Here is a 5211-nt window from a genome sequence, read left to right as displayed (position 1 = left end):
GGATAGTTGAACAACCTGTAGGTATTTCCCTACGAAAAATCATTCATAGACAGTGATAAAATATTCGCTTCGCGGTTGAAGGAAAAAACTTCCCAATAGCTGCGCGTTATCAATAAGTTCACCTAAAAACATAATCCATTCTGAAAATACAAATTCCATCTTCAACTGTGTGTTTTCTAACGTTTCGCTTCATGAGCTTCTGACTGGTATGATACGGTGGCCCGTCACGATCGGCTCTCTCTCGCCGACCTCTGCATCTCAGAGCAGTACTAAATGTCTTCACTTATTTCTTAGATTTATTATAATCCCTGTTTTCCCCGACAGTTTTTGCCTTCTACGTCTCCCACTGGTGTTATAAAAGCTATTTTCTGGTGTCTCCAATCATGTGCTATCATCCCATCCCTCTTCTAGCCAGCGATTTCTTCATATTCTTTTCCTTGTCCATTTAGTGGATATCCTCACTTCTTATCACATCACATAACTCTCAGACTCTTTCCGTAATAAAAGCACTCCGTCTTCAGGCCACAAGTGGCCCATCGGGACCATACGACCGACGTGTCATCCTCAGATGAGGATGCGGACAGGAGGGGCGTGTGGTCAGCACACCGCTCTCCCGGTCGTTATGATGGTTTTCTTTGACCGTAGCCGCCACTATTCGGTCGAGTAGCTCCTCAGTTGGCATCACGAGGCTGAGTGCACCCCGAAAAATGGCAACAGCACATGGCGACCCGGATGGTCACCCATCCAAGTGCCGACCACGCGCGACAGCGCTTAAACTCGGTGATCTGACGGGAACCGGTGTATCCACTGCGGCAAGGCCGTTGCCTCTTTCCGTAATAGCAAGAGTGAAATTCTTAAATTCTCTTCTGTTCCGATTTTTTCATTTAGTACCGCTCATTTCGCTACAATGCCCAGAAATTTACGATGTGGTACACTAAAGTTCCCAAATTATTTTGATTAAAATTATTACCTTTTGGGGATCTACACCGTCACCTTCAAAATAGTTCCCTGGGGAATAAATGCACCGATCTCAAAGCTTCTGCCACTTTTTAAAAGCATCCTCGAAATCTTTCTTTTCTAGGGTGTTTAGTAGCTTCTGCGGTGCCTACTGTATTCCTTCACTGTATCGCATCTTCATCCCTTCTGTTTGAGGACTAGAAAATATTGCTATCACCTGACATTTTCTGTTCTACAAAAGAGATCTACCTGCATAATTATGGATTCTGTAGTCTCCTTGTGGGAATACTCTATTAGCCAAGATCGCGAACATTTGTACAAAGATAGCGAGTTTCAGCACACTAAATTGCCATCTTCAGATCTGAAAAATATTTAAGAAGCGTGTTACTGGCCAATATTCAACTTGAATGTACATAAAGGCAAACAGACTACTACTTTATACAAGGTAGTAGTGTCTACATCCGTCTTTGAAGTTAGACACGTCGTCATAACTGCTTTTTACAAATTAACTTCGAGATAAACGAAAAGTGAGTATTTGGAAGGGTATCCACAGTCAAAAAATTAACATGTGTACCAGATGTAACCATAATACCCTTATCTCACAGTAAAGGCATTATTGTGTTACTCCCCGTAGCATTTCGTAATGCAACAGCTACTGTACATCAGAATTGTAGAGTCTGTACCAAGAGTCCCTTTACCCCACATCTGACAGTGTACTAATTGCTTTTCTTCTCACAGATGGTATTGATTTGTGAGAAGAATGGCTGATGAGTCCAATTACACCCTGGAACAACGAATCGTCATGAGTACCAGGGTTTATGAACGACCTGACACTGGGAAAACACTGAGAGATTCAAAATGGTTCAAATGGCTCTGAGCACTATGGGACTTAACTGCTGTGGTCATCAGTCCCCTAGAACTTAGAACTACTTAAACCGAACTAGCCTAACGACATCACACACATCCATGCCCGAGGCAGGATTCGAACCTGCGACCGTAGCGGTCGCGCGGTTCGAGACTGTTGCGTCTAGAACCACTCGGCCACTCCGGCCGGCAAACACTGAGAGAGTTCGACATAATTTCATCATTAGATTTAATATTACTGCACAACCGAAACCAACAATATTACACTGGGAAAAGAAACTGTTTAAAACTGGTTCCGTAAAAGACAGACCACGCTCAAGATCGAGAAGGAGAGCAGACACATGTGCGGAAGTTGCAACATCAGTGGGACGTCTGCCGGAGAAGTCACTAAGCAAGCGATCAAGGGAAATGGCCGTCCCATTAACGGCTTTATGGCGACATATGCCAACAGACGTAAACCTAAAACAGTTCAGAGCCTCGTTTAGGAGTGAACTGAGTGACCAACACTTGGAGAATCGACGTGAAGCCTGCGCGCGTTTTCTGGAAGTGTTCGACACAATTCCGAAACGTGGAATAGTTATGTTCTCAGACGAATGTCTGTGTACCGTACTAAAACAGATAGACATGTTCATTTCTGGAATAAGGAGCACCCGCACTTCTTTGAGGAGTTTGAAACGAACAGACCTCGTGTCATGATGTGGGCTGCAATGTGTGCCACGCATTTTATTGGCCCATACTTCTTAGAAAATACTGAAACTCATGCTGCCATGCCAGTGAATTAGGAAACGTATCTCTCCATGCTGCGTGACTGGTTTTACCGGAATTGGGAGGTTTTGGACTTCTTGGTCGTATCTGGTTCCAACAAGATGGGGCGTCAGCCTATTTTGCGATATGTGTAAGGGAATACCCTACCGATGTGTTCAGATACAGATGCATTGGAATACGATCACCAGTGTTACCGGCACCCTCTGCAATGCCCCCCCTCCCCTCCCCTCCCCTCCCCCCCCCCCCCCACCTAATTCCCGATCTGATATCCTGTGATAGTGCATTACGGAGACACTTCAAACAGAAAGTCGTCCAGAATTAGAATAAGACTTTCACCCTACAGCGGAGTGTGCGCTGATATGAAACTTCCTGGCAGATTAAAACTGCGTGCCTGACCGAGACTCGAACTCGGGACCTTTGCCTCTCGCGGACAAGTGCTCTACCAACTGAGCTATCCAAGCACGACTCACGCCCCCTCCTCACAACTTTACCTCTGCCAGTATCTCGTCTCCTACCTTCCAAACTTTACAGAAGCTCTCCTGCGAACCTTGCAGAACTAGCACTCCTGAAAGAAAGGATATTGCGGAGACACGGCTTAGCCACAGCCTCGGGGATGTTTCCAGAATGAGATTTTCACTCTGCAGCGGAGTGTGTGCTGATATGAAACTTCCTGGCAGATTGAAACTGTGTGCCGGACCGAGACAAGGCAAACTTCCCTGGTTCTAGTCCCGGTCTGCCACACAGAATTAATATTCAATGTAAGTTTTATTTAGCTTGAGGAAACAGTTTGTACTGAATGTTGACCACGCAGGAGCGAACATTATACACAGAATTTGATTTGGAATGGCAGTGCAATCAGAGCAAGCAACTTTTAACTTGTGCCAAAGGCATCTGTGCCGTACACCAGATTGTTAAACTGAACAAAGTCCACAAATATAACAGTTCACTCAAGTCTTTCTGCATAACCCATTCAGCAACAAAAATATTCCGTGTCCAAAATATACAGCTAGGACAAAAAGAGACTAGAAGCTTTTGAAATGTGAAGCTACAGAGGAATGCTGAAGATAACGTGTGTAGACCTCATAATTAATAAGGTAGTAGTGAAGTGAATTAGGGAGAAATGGTATTGGTGACACAACCGGACTAGAAGTAGGGATCGGTTGACAGAACACATTCTGAGATATCGAGAGGTCACCAGTTTAGTTTTGGAGGGCAATGTTGGGGGGGGGGGGGGGGGAAATCATTGAGAGACACCAAGAGATGAATAAAGTAGTAGATTCAGAGAGATGTATGATGCAACGGTTATTCAGGGATAAAGAGGCTTGCACAGAATAGAGCAACTGGGAGAGCTGCATTAAACCAGTCTTCGAACTGACGACCACAAGAAACAACATATTAGCTCACTAAATTGCAAATGTTGCCCTGAAATGGCTCTATCCAGTCCAACGACACCCCACGATAACACCTTACTCCTCGAAGAACAACGACGAGAAGAGTCTTAAAAATAAAACTCCTTTGCTGGCTTCCTTCTCAACGTTCTCACATGACCAACCACAGTGGTTAAAAGAACGTATGCATGCCTGACCACCATTCCATGAATACAATTCTACACAGGTTTTCAAATATTTCATATATGTAGAACATACACTGATCAGTCAGAACATTATGACCACCGACCTACTATCGATATAAACCCGTCGAGGCGATACGAGCACCACCTGGCAAGGAATGACTGCCAGTTAGGCACATGCACGGTATATGTTGTATCAGTAAGCGAGCTGTTGTTGTTTAGACTGTTGGCGATCTATCTGAGTTTGACCAAGGGCAGACTGTGATGGCCTGGAGGCTCGACAAAATCGTTTCGGTAACCCCACGACATGTTGGGTGTTCAAGGAATTCTGTGATGAATGTCTCCGACACGTGGCGAAATTAAGCCAGACATTGAGTGGTTGTGCGGTCACGCCTCGTTACAGAGTTTGCCCCTCAGTCTGCAAGATCCGGGCGGTCGCGGAGGGTGGGCTTACTGGTAGTTGGGAGCTCCAACGTCAGGCGCGTAATGGCAGCAAGAGAGGGGAAGAAAACCAATGTGCACTCCGTGTGCATACCGGGGGGAGTCATTCCAGATGTGGGAAGGGTCCTTCCGGATGCCATGAAAGGTACAGGGTGCACCCATCTGCAGGTGGTCGCTCATGTCGGCACCAATGATGTGTGTCGCTATGGATCGGAGGAAATCCTCTCTGGCTTCCGGCGGCTATCTGATTTGGTGAAGACTGCCAGTCTCGCTAGCGGGATGAAAGCAGAGCTCACCATCTGCAGCATCGTCGACAGGACTGACTGCGGACCTTTGGTACAGAGCCGAGTGGAGGGTCTGAATCAGAGGCTGAGACGGTTCTGCGACCGTGTGGGCTGCAGATTCCTCGACTTGCGCCATAGGATGGTGGGGTTTCGGGTTCCACTGGATAGGTCAGGAGTCCACTACACGCAACAAGCGGCTACACGGGTAGCAGGGGTTGTGTGGCGTGGGCTGGGCGGTTTTTTAGGTTAGATGGCCTTGGGCAAGTACAGAAAGGGCAACAGCCTCAACGGGTGCGGAGCAAAGTCAGGACATGCGGGGACCAAGCAGCA

General features: G+C 46.5%; 1 pseudogene; it reads right to left on the bottom strand.

The window, feature by feature from the left end:
- Positions 1-708: 708 nt before the first annotated feature.
- LOC124597226 lies at positions 709-826 on the bottom strand (annotated as a pseudogene).
- Positions 827-5211: the final 4385 nt, after the last annotated feature.

This window comes from Schistocerca americana, chromosome 2 (assembly GCF_021461395.2).
Source record: "Schistocerca americana isolate TAMUIC-IGC-003095 chromosome 2, iqSchAmer2.1, whole genome shotgun sequence".
NCBI lineage: Eukaryota > Metazoa > Arthropoda > Insecta > Orthoptera > Acrididae > Schistocerca > Schistocerca americana.
This window is presented reverse-complemented; position numbering and strand designations above follow the sequence as displayed.